Source organism: Pistacia vera, unplaced genomic scaffold, assembly GCF_008641045.1.
Source record: "Pistacia vera cultivar Batoury unplaced genomic scaffold, PisVer_v2 Contig469, whole genome shotgun sequence".
Taxonomy (NCBI): domain Eukaryota; kingdom Viridiplantae; phylum Streptophyta; class Magnoliopsida; order Sapindales; family Anacardiaceae; genus Pistacia; species Pistacia vera.
The window spans coordinates 161,854-178,185 of NW_022196300.1; the positions used below are offsets into that span (position 1 = coordinate 161,854).

The 16,332-nt window shown below is 37.2% G+C and overlaps 1 non-coding gene and 1 pseudogene across 1 annotated transcript; one reads left to right on the forward strand and one right to left on the reverse strand.

Annotated features, from left to right (window-relative positions):
- Positions 1 to 16,332, reverse strand: part of LOC116145876 — a 120,050-nt pseudogene that overhangs the window by 85,376 nt on the left and 18,342 nt on the right.
- On the forward strand, positions 4,511 to 4,617 carry LOC116145902. Its single transcript, XR_004130443.1, has one exon. It is a non-coding gene; the product is annotated as a small nucleolar RNA R71 (small nucleolar RNA).

Genomic DNA, 16,332 nt, shown 5'->3' on the forward strand with positions numbered 1-16,332 from the left:
TCTCCTTGCAAATTCGAGCATTTTCATATGCTTCGAGACGGAACTCGTCGAGTTCATTCAAAGTTAACATCCTTTCCTCCCCAGCAACTCTTAAATCCATATTTAGCTGCTTGACTGCCCAGTATGCTTTATGCTCGAGTTCCACCGGTAAGTGACATGCTTTCCCATAAACCATTCTAAATGGGGACATACCAATCGGATTCTTGAATGCAGTTTGGTAGGCCCACAATGCATCATCCAATTTCCGTGACCAATCATTCCTAGACGCATTAACTGTCTTTTCTAAAATGCCTTTAAGCTCTCTATTAGACAGTTCCATTTGCCCGCTCGTTTGTGGATGGTAAGGCGTTGCAACTCTATGTGTCACTCCATACTTACCCAACAGTGCATCCAATTGCCTATTGCAAAAGTGGGAACCTCCATCACTAATAATTGCCCGTGGTACACCAAACCTTGAGAAAATATGCTTTCTCACAAACGTAATCACAACCCTAGCATCATTAGTCGGCAATGCAACTGCTTCCACCCACTTCGACATGTAATCCACCGCTACTAAGATATATGTATTCCCAAAAGAGTTTGGTAAGGGACCCATAAAATCAATCCCCCACACATCAAAAAGCTCAACCACCAGGATGTTATTCAACGGCATCTCATCTCTTTTTTAAATATTACCACCGTTGACACTGGTCACACTCTGAATCATCCAGAAAGAATCCTTAAAGAGGGTTGGCTAATAAAACCTCGATTGTAAAACCTTGGCTGCTATCCTAGTTCCTCCAAAATGGCCACCTACTTCCCTCTCGTGACAATGTCGTAAAATGCTTTTCATCTCCTCCTCCGGGACACATCTCCGTATCACTTGGTCCGCATAGTGTCTGTATAGAAATGGTTCTTCCCGAAATTAGTATTTCAAATCTTCGAAAAATTTTCTCTTTTGTTGGAACGTCATACCACTTGGGAGCACCCTTGATGACAAATAATTTGCAAAATCTGCATACCATGGTGCTTCATCCACTCTCATCAACTTCTCATCCGGAAAAGTTTCTCTAATGGGGATTTCCTCCACATTTCCTTGAAGTGGTCTCTTAATTCTCGATAAGTGATCTGCCACCACATTTTATGACCCCTTCTTATCACGAATTTCCAACTCAAATTCCTGAAGCAATAGGATCCATCTTATTAGCCGAGGTTTCACTTCTTGCTTTGCCAATAGGTGCCTTAGTGTTGAATGGTCTGTGTAGACGATCACCTTTGCACCTAACAAATACGAACGAAACTTGTCAAAAGCAAAAACTACAGGCAACAATTCTTTTTCAGTGGTGGTGTAATTCAATTGTGCATCAGTGAGTGTTTTGCCAGCATATTGAATTACATGCAACATTTTGATCTTCCGTTGTCCTAAAACTACCCCTAAAGCAAAATCACTAGTATCACACATTAATTCAAATGGCAGTCCCCAATCAGGAACTGCAATAATAGGTGCAGAAACTAATAATTTTTTCAGAGTTAGAAAAGCATGCATGCATTCATCATTAAAGTCAAAAACAACATCTTTATTCAACAAATTGCACAAGGGTTTAGAAATCTTAGAAAAATCCTTGATGAAGCGTCTGTAAAACCCCGCATGCCCTAAGAAACTTCGGGCCGCTTTGACATTTGATGGTGGTGGCAGCTTCTCTATCACTTCAATCTTTGCTCGATCAACTTCTATTCCGTCCTTTGAAATCCTATGACCGAGCACTATTCCCTCCTGGACCATGAAATGACACTTCTCCCAATTGAGCACCAGGTTCATCTCCTTACATCACTGCAAAACAAGAGAAATATTAGTTAGACAACTATCAAAAGATGAACCAAAAACTGAGAAGTCATCCATGAAGACTTCTATGAACCATTCCACCATGTCTCCAAAGATCGACATCATGCATCTCTAGAATGTTGCTGGTGCATGACATAACCCAAAAGGCATCCTTCGGTAAGCAAAGGTGCCATAGGGACAGGTAAAGGTCGTTTTCTCTCGATCCTCAGGAGTGATGGCAATTTGGTTGTATCCTAAATACCCATCCAGGAAATAGTAATAGGCATGTCCTGCCAACCTCTCCAACATCTGATCAATGAAAGGTAGTGGAAAATGATCTTTCCTTGTCACCTCATTCAATTTGCGGTAATCAATGCATACTCTCTAGCCTGTCACCGTCCTAGTTGGTATCAATTCATTACTCTCATTCCTTACTACCATGATACCTCCCTTCTTCGGGACCACTTGTACTGGGCTCACCCATGGACTGTCGGAAATAGGGTAGATAATCCCCGAGTCTAAGAGTTTCACCACCTCCTTGCTCACCACTTCCTTCATTGAAGGATTCAATCTTCGTTGTGGTTGCACCCTAGGCTTAATATCATCCTCCATGAGTATCTTATGCATGCAAAATGATGGCAAGATGCCTCTAATGTCTGAAATCATCCATCCAATTGCTAGTCTATGTTCCCTCAACACCCTAATCAACCGCTCTTCCTCCAATTTACTCAATCCTGAACTAATGATCAATGGGAAGGTTTCTGAGTCCCCAAGATATACATATTTGAGGTGGGAAGGTAAAGGTTTTAACTCAAGCTTTGGATGTTCTTCATTTTTTTCCTTTTCCTTCTCTTTTTCGAAATCAAACTCCTCAAATTCTAAATCCTAACTCTCATCAATCGGTTGAAGTGCTTCTAACAACCTAGCACATTCATTACTCGCTGAATCATCTACCTCTACTGTTTTGGATTTGGCTATACATGCTTCTAGAGGTAATTGTGGGGTGTTTTCTTCAATGGATTCCACTACCAATTTGTCCACCACATCGACACTAAAACACGAATCCGTTTCGGATGGGAACTTCATCGCCTCAAAGACATTGAAAGTTACTGTTTCATCTTGAACTCTCAACAGTAACTTTCCTTCCTGCACATCTATTAGTGCTCTTCCCGTGGCCAAGAATGGTCAGCCCAAAATGAGAGGAATTTCCTTATCCTCTTCCATATCCAGAACCACAAAATCAGCTGGAAAAATTATCTTGTCCACTTTCACTAACACATCCTCCACTATCTCCCTCGGGTGTTTTATGGACCTATCCGCTAGTTGCAACGACATGGTCGTTGGCTTCACTTCACCAATTCCCAATCTCCTGAAAACAAAAAAGGGCATTAAATTAATACTAGCACCTAAATCACATAAAACTCGATCAAACATAATATCTCCTATGATACAAGGAATAGTAAAACTCCCTGGATCTTTGAGCTTCGGGGGTAACTTCTTCTGGAGAATGGCACTGCACTCCTCCGTAAGCATTACCGTTTCCTTATCTTCTAACTTCCTTTTGTTCGAGAGGATTTCCTTTAGGAACTTCGCGTAGCTTGCCATCTATTGCAATGCATCTGCAAAAGGAATGTTAATATGCAATTTTTTAAAAATTTCAATAAACTTTAAAAACTGCTTATCCTGATTTTTCTTCTTCAGTCTTTGAGGAAAAGGCACGGGTGGAGTGTGATGTGCCAATTCTGGTGGTATCTCGGGGAATGGCAATTTCTCCTTCTTCTGTTGCCTTTCATCCTTCTTCTTGTTCTCTTCCTCCAAATCGCTTGGTTTCTCATCCACTACAATCTCTTCATCAACTTCCTCTTCAGATTCTTCCTTTTCAGTTTCTTTCTTTCCAGCTAGTTCAACCTCTTCCAAAACTGTCCCACTCCTCAAAATAATGGCATTTGCTTGCTCACGTGGGTTAGTGACTGTATTGCTTGGTAGAGACCCCTGTGGTCTATCATTTAGCTTCTCGGCCAATTGGCCCATCTGTACCTCAAGATTCCGAATGGACGCCCCTTGATTTCTAAAATTTGTCCTCGTCTCATTCATAAAACCCGTGGTCTACTAATGAATTTTTCAAACATGTCCTCCAACATTGTCACTCTTGGATCTCCCGGTAGATTATTCACCCCTTGTTGGTTGTTTGGAACTGTCCTCTGGTTCCATTGATTATTTTGCTGGTTCTGATTTCCCCAAGCCAGATTTGGATGATTTCTCCATCCCGGGTTGTATGTGTTGGAGTACGGGTTGTTTGGTTGCCTCTGATTTCCTGCCAAGTAGTTCACTTGCTCCATTGATAAAGATGACGAAGCAAATGTGTTCCCCACTTGACATGCGCTGCTCACATGGTTTCCTACACAAAAATCACAAGTTAGTTGAGGTACTTGTACAAAGTTTACCTGCATACTTCCTAACTATTTCTGAAGTACCATGAGTTGGGCTAAGATGGCTGTGAAGGCATCAACTTCATGAAGACTCAAAGATTTACTTGGTGTTGCTCTCTCATTTGGTCTTTGATAGTTGTTGCTTGCCAAAACCTCAAGCAACTCATAAGCCTCCTCTGGTGTCTTATTCTGCAAGGCTCCTCTTGAAGCTGCATCAACCATGGTTTGCACATTACCCATCAGTCCATTGTAGAATGTTTGGACTTGAAGCCAAACTGGCAACCCATGGTGTGGACATTTCCTCATTAACTCCTTGTACCTCTCCCAAGGCTCATACAATGACTCGGACTCATCTTGTAGAAATGATGTGATATCATTTCTGAGTTTTGCCGATTTAGCTGGAGGGAAGAACTTGGTAAGGAATTTCTGTGCTAGATCATTCTAAGCTGTGATAGTTCCTGGTGGTAGTGCCATTAACCACCCCTTTGCTTTATCCCCTAATGAGAATGGGAATAACCTCAGTCTAATGGCGTCATCCGATACTTTGTTTGACTTGAGGTGTCACAAATTTCCAAGAAATTTGCAATAGGCTGATTTAGATCTTCCTTCAAATCTCCATTAAACCTTATCGACTGTTGGATCATCTAAATGATTGCCGGCTTAATCTCAAAGTTGTTGGCTTGCACCGTAGGCCTAGTAATACTCGACCCACTGCCATTAACCATGGGAACTGAGAATTCCCTTAGTGTCCTGTTTTCTGGTTCTGCCATTTCAACAACTATCTCTTCTGTTTCAACCACAAAATTCTCTCTTTCTCTTTCTCTTCTGTCTCTGTTAAGTCATCTAGTGGTTCTCTCAATCTCAAGATCAATAGGAACCACTGGCTGATGTCTCGCTCTTCTCATAAACTGCAAAAAATCAACAAAGGAAAGTGAGATCACAAACCAACTAAAAATTTAAAACAAAAATTAAAACTTCAATCTAGCTAACTATAGAAAAACTCAATGTTAACTGAAAACTCAATCCCTGGCAATGGCGCCAAAAACTTGATGCGTGTTTACTACAACATGCAATATGTAGCAAGTATACTAATCGCACAAGTAATATAATGATGAGTGAGTATCGTTCCCACGAGGATTGGTCGCTAAGCACTAAGTTTCCTAACGTTCTCAGGTTGAAGCTATCGAATTCTTTTTGGATTTGAGGGAACAATTAAAACTATAATTAAAACAAAATTTACTAAATTAAAAATTAACTAGGAAAGCAAGATTTAAACGGGATAAAATCAATTCAAACAAATGGGTAGGGTTTTGACTTCATTCAAACTTTATGGGTTAAACCTTAAGAATTAAAGTAAAATCATAGTCACATGCATTGATTGTAAATCGAACTCTCTAACATGTCAAACATATCTTCTCAGGCTATGTTGTCCTACTCTTCCTTATTAACCTTCTGCACCCAACAATTTGAAAGTTAATAATTCTAAGCTCATTAAGCACAAGAGTCCTTTAATGATATCATTGATTCTTGAATCTATCTCTAGCATCCAATACTACAATGGTGATTACCCAAGAAGCCTAACATGATTCATTTCTCAATCTCATCATGTTCATCATATAAAACCAGTAAATGCAGAATAAACACACAATCAAAGCAAAATCATGTGAAAAGAAAATAATCAATAACTTAACCCATTAAAATCCGAACTATAATCAAAACCCTAACCCAAAATGGGTTAGTTCATAGCTAAATCAACAACACAAATGAAATAAACGAATTTATTAAAGTTCAACATAATGAAAAAAATAGAAAAGATAAGAAATCTCCCCAATTGATGAATCCCCTAGTTCGAATTCAAATATTTACCTTTCTCAATCTCCAAATTCCTCAAAACTGAAACTAAGAAAAATGTAAAAGCTGCTCTAACCCTATTCGAAGACCCCTTGCCAAAAAGGCCAAGTGTTTCTTTTATACCTCGCCCAAATTCCTCAGAAAAACACGCAAAAGTAAAACTGTGCATTTTACAAAACTGAAAATTGTAGATGTCGCCGTGGCGAAGAAGGAAACATATATGGTGTGTGACTGGTGCACTTCGCCGCGGTGAAGAACAAATATTCGCCGCGGCTAAGCTTCTCGAAAAGTTCTAAAATTACAGAATTTCCACTCTGCTCACATCTTTGCTTGATTCTTCGATCCTTGGTGCTCTCCTTTGGGAACAAGCCTCATAGTGCTTTATCCTGCTTCAGAACTCTCCCAACTTCTGAGATCCGCCAACTTCTGAGTCCAGAATTTCCAATTTTGTCCTTATTTGCTCAAAATGTATATTTTAACTTAAAACATGAAATGTAAAGAATTAAGCAACAATTCAAGTCAAAATGAACTAGAAAGTACCTTAAATCCGACTAAAAAGTCTAATAAAAACGGTATAATCCATGGATTATCATGTACCGAACCTAGCTCATACAATATGGATTTGACAAGGTCAATTGATTCTCAATGCTCTTGTTGGATCTCTTTCTCCCACTATTATCTCGTTTATTGGTCGCGCCAAAACCTCCAAAGAAGCCTGGATAATCCTTACTAACACCTATGCAAAACCATCACGAGGACGCATCAAACAGGTAAAGATCCATCTCAAGAAACTCTCTAAAGGTTCACAAAGTATCATTGACTTTCTTCAAATTGTGAAATCACGGGCTGATAAGCTTGCAATTCTTGGAGCACCACTTGATGAGGATGATCTCACAGAGAAGATCGTTGATGGCCTTGGTGATGATTACAAAGAACTTGTGCGTGCTGTTCAAGCTCAAGACACCTCGATCACCTTTGATGAACTACATGAAAAACTCTTAAATTTTGAAGTGTCTCTCTAAGAAACAAAGTCAGAACCATTGCACTTCCCAGCCTTAGCAAATCCTGCAAGTCGCAACAACATGGGTTGGTGTCCTCCAACCAACTCAGGCACCAAAAACTTCAATTGCGTCCACCACAGAATCCTGGAAAGTAGTACGGGCTGGCGCCCATCGCCTTCAAACAACGACCGCTCCCTTGCGTCTCCTACGCCGAGCCAAACTCCTCATGAAGTGATCAACCTCCTTTACGCCCTTATCTTGGCTATTGTTGTAACGCCCACATCGAGGTACGTAGCTTTACTTATGCCCTTATACCCTTAGTTGAATTTTGTTAGAGTTATCTTGAACAAATGTGAAGAAAATGCCTTAAAATTTCATTAGGGGTAAAATAGTATTTTCACTCATAATTAGTTGAAAATGTGGGGAATGAAAAGAGATGGAATTTCATGGAGAATGCAATAAAAATGAGGGCATTATGGTAATTGAATAAGGGACATAGATGGAATTTCATAGAAAGTGCAAGGATAAAATGGGAATCTAATATATATTATTTTATGATATTAAGAGTTGAAGAAGAGAAACCCTAGCCACTCTACCCTCCATTCAAGCCATTCTCAACCCAAATTCTCTCAAATTTCTTCATTAAATTTCCAAGGAAATTCATAGGATTTTGGCTAACTTTTGATAGATTTTCAATCCTAAGCATCCAAAGGTAAGATTCTTGCACCAAGAAGTGAGATTAAATTTTAAAGTTTTGAATTCTTATGGTTGTATATGCTTAGGGTTTGAGAAGGAGGGAATTCTATCAAAGAGAGAGTATAGTGTTGGAATTGCTCAAATTCAAGGTAAGTAAACCTAATTTGAACCTTAATTTGAGCAACACTTTTGTTGAATGATTTTTTTTGCATGTTTGTGTGATGGTATGAGAGAATTATGGGCTGTTTTTGATGTTTATTGATGTATAAATTCTAGACATGAGAAGTAGTGTATGGTTATGTGATGATTGGTGAAGTTGTGGAAGATTTTGTGTTGAGATTTTTGAAGTGTAGAGAAGTGAGAAATTCGGCCAGGTTTGATATTTAATTTAGTGAGTTTTTGGCTCACAATTTGGTTGAATTAGAGAGTTGTCGAAGTGTAGCGTATGGTTATGCATATGAATTGTTTGATGAAAATCCTGGCCAACATGGTAGTAGTGTATGGTTATGCATATGAATTGTTTGATGAAAATCCTAAGAGAAAACATGTTACCATGGTTGCCCTGTCAAATCCGTGACCTTCTGAGTGATTTCTGAGTATCTTACCCATCGAACTAGGTTGAGACCTAAACATAAAAATTGTAGCCCTTTAAAATGAGACCAAGATCATAGCAATCTGATGTGTATAGCTCAAGATATGCCTTCTTGAATATGATCTTCGTAGAATGACTACCTCAAAAGTACCATCAATTTATTAGTTATCTAATAATCTATGATTGATTTCAAGTATGGGAATGTTGTTGGTAGAGAATACTAGTTCCATAATGATATCTTTATATGCCATAATGCATTCTGACATTCTGACATTTGCATTTAGAAAGAATAGCAAAGAATGAGCATATTTGCATGCACATACACATATATGAGAACAATAAAGAACAAAGAGAAAGAGAGTTTGGATGAATTGTAGAGAAGTAGTGTTTGTGTACTTGATGTTTGATGAGAGTTTGGATGAAGTATGGAAGAATTGGAGTAGAATTTATGGAGTGTGAATCCTGGACAGGTTTGACGTTAATCTTGGTGTGTTTTATTCCAAATTTTGGTGGCTTAGAAGAGAGTAGAAATGTAGCCAAATTAGAGTTTACGTGTGCATATAAATTGTTTGATGAAATGTCAAAGAGAAGTGCATACATGATTATGATTATTTGATATCTTGAGATGAGTTGGTAGATGGTAGAGAATGACATATTCACATTCCATATTGCATTATTGCATCCAAACATGTGAATTTAGAAAGAATAATAAGCATGAGCCCATATACATGCATACATACTCATAAGAGCATTAAAGAGCAATAATGAACATTAAAGTTAAAGAACAAATAGAAAGAAATGAGAAATATTAAAGAAGTTCAAATCTGAAATTTTATTTAAAGAAGTGTAAAAAGATAAAAGAAGAGAAGGTTGTTGTGATGGGGAACCCGTGAGTGACATAGCCCCACATGCACGCTGCCTTTAGTGAGCAGTCTCATAATTCAAAAAGAAGAATTGTATAGTCCGTTAGAAGTGCATGTGGATGAGGACTGTACCCAGAATTAGAGAATACACTCACATGGCCAGGGTTCCAAATCCATGCCTCAACCGAGTCTGATCGGCAAGAAAGAAAGAAAGAATGAAAGAATAGAAAGAAAGAAAGAAAAGAAAGAATAGAAAGAAAGAAAAGAAAAGAAAGAATAGAAAAGAAAGAAAGAATAGAAAGAAAAAAAGAATAGAAAGAAAAAAAGAATAGAAGGAAAGAAAGATTAGAATAGAAAGAAAGAAAGAAATACAGAAAAAGAAACAGAAAACAGAATAAGAAAAACAAAATAGAAAAGAAAATGCACATTCTATGGATTTGTGCATTTGCATCATATATATGCATAATACCATGTCCATTATCTTGAGTAGTGAGAAATTAGAAACAGAGAAAGAATATAGAAAGAATAGAGCAAGAATAGAGAAAGAATAGAGAAAGAGTAGAGAAAGAATAGAGAAAGAATAGAGAAAGAACATAAAAGAATAGAGAAGAATAGAGAAGTGTGATGTAAGGAAAGAAATTCAGAATTTAAGCAACGGAGAAAGAAGGGTAGCATAGCGGGTTTACTTACTGAGCAATTAGTGCTCACCCCGTTGTTTTCAATATTTTTGTAGGTAATAGGTGAGATGTGGTCGCTTGGAACGTCACGCAGCGGAAGGGTTGGGCAACACTGTCGAGTTGATTTTTTGTGACTTTATTATATTTTATAAAGATTTGTATTTAAAGAAAAATTAGTTATGGGCCCATTATTTTATACTCATCTACATGTATATTTTCTTATATATATTTTGTGAGTTTTACTGTTATTTTCCGAGTATACTAGCTAGAGAGAAAGTATTACAATTGCCAAATTTGTGAAATACAGGGACATACGGCTAAGAAATATCCCTCCTTTCACCTTATACCAACTCAGCCCTCCACCAATCCAAATGCACCAACAAACTCTCCAACCCCATGGCAGCCTTGGGCTCACTTCGCTGCAAACACCACTTCTCACACTCCACAGTGGCTACTTGACAGTGGGGCTTCTCATCATGTCACTGCCGATCTAAACAATTTATCTCTTCATGCACCCTACATCGGTTCCGATGACATTATGATTGGTGATGGTTCGGGTCTTCCTATTACCCACACTGGTTCTATAACACTTACTACTTCTTCTGCTACATTTCATCTAGATAATGTCCTATGTGTACCTAGCATGAAAAGAATCTCATATCTATTTCAAACTTTGCACATCTAATAATGTCTCTGTGGAATTCTTACTCTCTTCTTTTCTTGTGAAGGACCTTCGTATAGTGGCAATCCTTTTGAAGGGACAAACGAAGGATGGTGTGTATGAATGGTTGGCTTCCTCTCCAATCTCCTCTCCATTATTTGCTTTCTCCAGTAATAAAGCTACTTCATCTGAATGGCATCATAGATTAGGTCATCCTGCATTTCCCATTTTAAAACATATTGTTTCTCATTATCAATTAGATTTATCTTCCTCTCTATCATTTGATTTTGTTTGTAATGCTTGTCACTGTAATAAAATATAAATTACCTTTTTCCACCTCCTTGCTTATTTCTTCTCAACCCCTTGAAATTATTTTCTCCGATGTATGGACCTCAACTGTTATTTCACATGATGGTTTTAAATATTATGTCATCTTTGTTTATCACTTTAGTAAATATATCTGGTTTTATCCTCTTAAGCAAAAATCTGAAGTCAAAGATATATTTATACATTTTAAAGCCATTATGGAAAAATACTTCAAAAATGAAATTCAAACAATTTATTCTGATAATGGTGGTGAATACATGGCTCTTGCTCATTTCTTTGCAACTCATGGCATTTCTCATCTTACTACTTTGCCCCACACACCTTAACACAACGGTTATTCTGAAAGACGACATCGTCACTTTGTTGAAACAGGTCTCACTCTACTCTCCCATGCATCACTTCCTTTAAAATTTTGGTCTCATGCTTTTGCCACTGCGGTTTACTTAATTAATCGTATGCCCACTCCCACGTTACACTTTTCATCTCCTTATAGAACAATTTTTGGTTCTACACCAAACTACTCAAAGCTTTGCATTTTTGGTTGTTTGTGCAACCCTTGGCTTCATCCTTACTCCACTCACAAACTTAACTCTCAGTCCAAACCTTGTATCTTTCTTGGGTACTTTCTCACTCAAAGTGCCTATTTATGCTATCATCCTTCTACATCAAGAATGTTTGTCTCTCATCATGTCAAGTTTGTTGAGTCGATTTTTCCTTTTCTAACTCTTTCCACTCCATCTCCTCGTCCACCACTTGACAATATCTCCACTTGGATTCCTCCTAAGATAATAATTCCAACAGGTCCTGCTTCTTTAATGCCATTCTCCACCTTATCTGTAGTTCCACCTCAAGGGCAACCTTTGTGTGATGATAAATTAGCCTCTACTGTCACCAAACTGCCGCTACCCACATCACCAATACTGTAGGAATCTCAATCCCCACCAACCACCTTTGAGCCTTTTACCAAACCTCAACCACACCACAACTACACTACCCTTGCCAATTCCTCACAACAACTACCACAACCACCACCCATACACACTATGGTTACTAAAGCCAAAAACAATATATGAAAACCAATCCAGAAACTTAACCTTTCCACTCACCTCAACCAAGCTTGTGATTTTAAACCAACCACCACGACTTAAGCACTCAAAGATCCAAAATGGCGTCAAGCCATGTCTGAAGAATATGATGCTCTTGTTCGAAATGGGACTTGGGAACTTGTACCTTCTATTTCCAGTCATAATATAGTTGGTTGCAAGTGGATTTTTTGCATTAAATGCAATTTTGATGGTTCTATTGACAGGCACAAAGCATGCTTGGTTGCAAAAGGCTTTCATCAATGTCCAAGAGTTGACTATCATGACATATTTAGCCTTGTGGTCAAGCCCACTATAGTTTGTATTGTTCTTAGCCTTTCTATTAGTTATGGGTGGTCTATACGACAACTTGATGTCAACAATGCATTCTTGCAAAGCCATCTATCTGAAAATGTTTACATGTCCCAACCTCTTAGTTTTGTTGATCATGACTATCTCACTTATGTTTGCAAGCTTCGAAAAGCAATTTACGGACTTAAACAAGCCCCACGAGCATGGTACCATGAACTTCGCAAATTTCTTATTACTACGGGATTTCAAAACTCTCATGCTGACACCTTTCTTTTTGTTCTCAAAACTAGAGGTCATATTCTGTATCTTCTAGTTTATGTTGATGACATTATTTTTATTGGTGATAATGATGATCTAGTTCAACGGTTTGTGCATTTACTTTCTCACCAATTTTCAGTTAAGGATCTTGGAGAGCTGTCTTATTTTCTTGGTATAGAGCTTATTCAAAATGCCTGTGATATCTTGCTCTCTTAGAGACGTTATATTATGGATCTTCTCACTTGAACAAACATTATAGATGCTAAGCCGCTACTCACTTCCTTTCATACCAGTCTTCCTATTACACTATAGTCAGGTACCACACTCCGGATCCTATAGAGAATATAACTATTGTTGGGAGCTTACAATATCTACTAATCACACGGCCAGCTATAGCTTTTACTGTCAGCAAACTTTCTCAATTCATGCATAGACCAACTACCGAACACTGGGTTCTTGTCAAGCGCCTATTGCATTATCTTTTTGGTTCCTCTAATGATGGCATTCAGTTTTACCGTGATTCTCCACTTTCAGTACATGCCTTTTCTGATGTTAATTGGGCTGGCCACAAAGATGATTTTTCTTCTACCAGCGCTTATGTTGTTTATCTTGAGCGCACTCCAATATCTTGGAGTTCAAAGAAGCAATGCATGGTTGCTAGATCCTCTACCAAGGTTGAATATAGAGCTGTTGCTTCCACGGTTGCTGAGCTCAACTGGGTGTGTTCTCTTCTAACTGAACTTGATATTGTTATTCCTCATTGTCCTGTGATTTATTGTGATAATGTTAGGGCCACTCATTTGTGCTCGAATCCAGTTTTTCATTCACGAATTAAACATGTCGCTATTTATTTCCATTTTATTTGTGATCAAGTTCAAAATAGCTTTCTATTTGTGGCCCATGTTTCTAGTGCAGACCATCTTGTGCATGCTCTTAACAAACCACTCCCCAGGTCTAGGTTTCTGTCTCTGCACACCAAGACTGGTCTCTTTAGTCGAGCTCCATCTTGAAGGGGCATGTTAGAGAAGACGCAGTCAAGAGAGAATCAGTCAAGAGAAGAAGTAGTCAATGATCTTTGTTTTAAATTTGTATTTGATCTTCTTTTGAATTTGTATTTGGTTTTTGAATCTCTGATCTCTTATCTTTTACACTTGTATATAAACTTGTGATGTTGAATGAAAATACAAGCAGCCAAATTCCTTCTTCCTGCTCATTCTTGCTTCTATTATACTATAGCCACTTATTCATCTCCTTTAGAGGTTATATATTCATATGTGTGGGGACCCTCACTAGTTACATCTGTAGAAGGTTACAAGTATTACGCTACCACTAATTTCTCTCCTAATTCTACATATAATCTTGGCAATTTGTTCTCTAGTTTTTCTTCACAACCCTTACCTTCATCACCATCATTCCATAACTCACAAATTCCTCCAAGAAATGGTCAAGGTCATGGTCGTTTTGGTAATGGTAGAGGTAAACCGATTTGTCAACTCTAGCAAATCTGGTCATGTGGTTATGCACTGCCATCACAGGTTCAACGTTAGCTTTCAAAGACCTTCTCAACAACAATTTCAACAGTCTCAGTTCTTATCAGCACAACAATCTTCACATCCATAGTAGCAATCACTAATGAAATAGTCTCAATTATTTACTTAAGCTTCCTCAGCAGTTGCTTTACCACCATCTTCCAATCAAATACTTCAGCTCCCTTATAGAATTCAACACAAGCACAAACCCTTTTTTGGTCCAATTATCAATTATGAATGTGTCTAGTAAAATCATACTATATTCTATATTTGTATGCAATTAATACATGTTGTTGTTGGTAGGAATGCATGGAGAAATAAGCATTTGATGCCTTAAGTACTTAGCAACCTTGGAGACTTTTAATTTCAAGAGAAATTAAACAAAAGAGTATCCACACTAAGAAAAAGAATTGAATTAGGCCAAGAGAGATATATTAGGGTTCTTAGAAATTTTTGATCTCTACGCTAAAATTGATACATCATTTTGTTTATATATGTAGCCTTGTAAACAATTCAATAATTGTTTTGGACTTCCTTAAACAATTCCATAATTTTTTTTGGAGTTGTAAATAATTCCATAATTATTACAAAGTTATTAAAATTTCTTTAAATAATGACATTAGATTAACATTTAATCATAATTAACAATTTAACTCTTAAATTGTTTATATATTTACAATTACAACCCACTATTAGATCTAATTTAATATAAAGAAAATAATTAATTATGAACTTAGAATTACACTTAATTCCATTTAACAATTTAACGTTTTAAATTGTTCATAATTACAAATATAGCCCTCCGTTGAATCTAATTCAATGATTATAATATAAATGTCTTTATTACCCTTGGTAGGTGCTAGCCGACCTTGGATAATCAATTCTCTTTGGCTATTTCTTCATTCTCCTTAGTTTTATGTCTGACCTCTTAGGTTCATTGTGGCTTAGCCATGGGCCCAATATTGTAGTCTGCTCCGATATATTTCGTCATTTCACCAAAAATCAGATCCAACACAACAGATTTCAATATTCTTCCAAATAGAACAATCAAAGTTTCATTTCAATTAATCAAAATCAAAATCAATCAAAACAAAACCCTAAACATGCAATCTTCAAATCACATACTTGTAGCATAAAATCAAACACCGAAAACTCATATAAGAGGCTTTGATACCACTTTTAGTGTTTTTATAAAAATAAACGCAGCGGAAAACAAAAATTTACCGATTAAACACTATAAGCTCCGAAATTTGTATATGAGTATAATGATGTTCATATGCTACAAATCAGTCAAGACCAATGAATGATTTAGAATCTTACCCATATTTGGAGGCTCCACCTCTTTTTCAAGACCTAGATGAAAAACACTCATGATCCAAGTGTAGGATCGAATCAATGATATCCACACAAAGACAAGATTCAACATGAAAGATTTACTAGATAATTTGTGTAGTCTAAAGAAGATGAGTGAGATTAGGGTTGAGAGAAAAAAATCTTTCAATGAACCTATGCTCTCCACAGCCAAGAGAGAAGAATGAGAGATTATTTGATTTTTAGGGAAAAGTGCCCTTTTATAGGGTTGCCCTAAAAATCCCTTGAAGGGTTATTTACCATAATGTCCTTCCACTAATTAAATCATTAGTGTCCATCATTCTGGAACAAAATCATATACAAGGTATTGAGTTGTTATTATTTTTATCCTTTAATAATGTTCATTCAATATTTAAAACATATATACACACTAATATATACATTTAAATATTGACGGTTTATTTATTTACAATATATATACGACAATATACATATTTAAATAAATAGCCCATCTTACATATCAAACCCAATACGAGTTAAATAAATAACCAATCTTACATATTAAATCTAATATAGGATTGGTTCTAGACAACGACCTTTCCAGCAAGTTTAATTGCTCCATAGATTTACCAAAATACCCCTTTCGTCAACAAATGATGAAAATGCCCCTTAGATATTATCTTCTTTAATTTGCCTTTTATGTGTGTGACCAAAGGATCCTCATCATGACGATAGTGTGCAATATCGTGATCGACACCCAGTTAATCATCTCATTACACACAGACCAAGATTGACCCCTAGTAAGACATCATGACCACCCAATAGATTCGGATTTAGTGTATTTGCTACCTGTCAACAGTATGGTCACCATGTAATCGAATCCTTTCATCTCTATTATCTCATCAAGGATTGAAGCATAGAAGTAATGTTGGCTTCAAATAT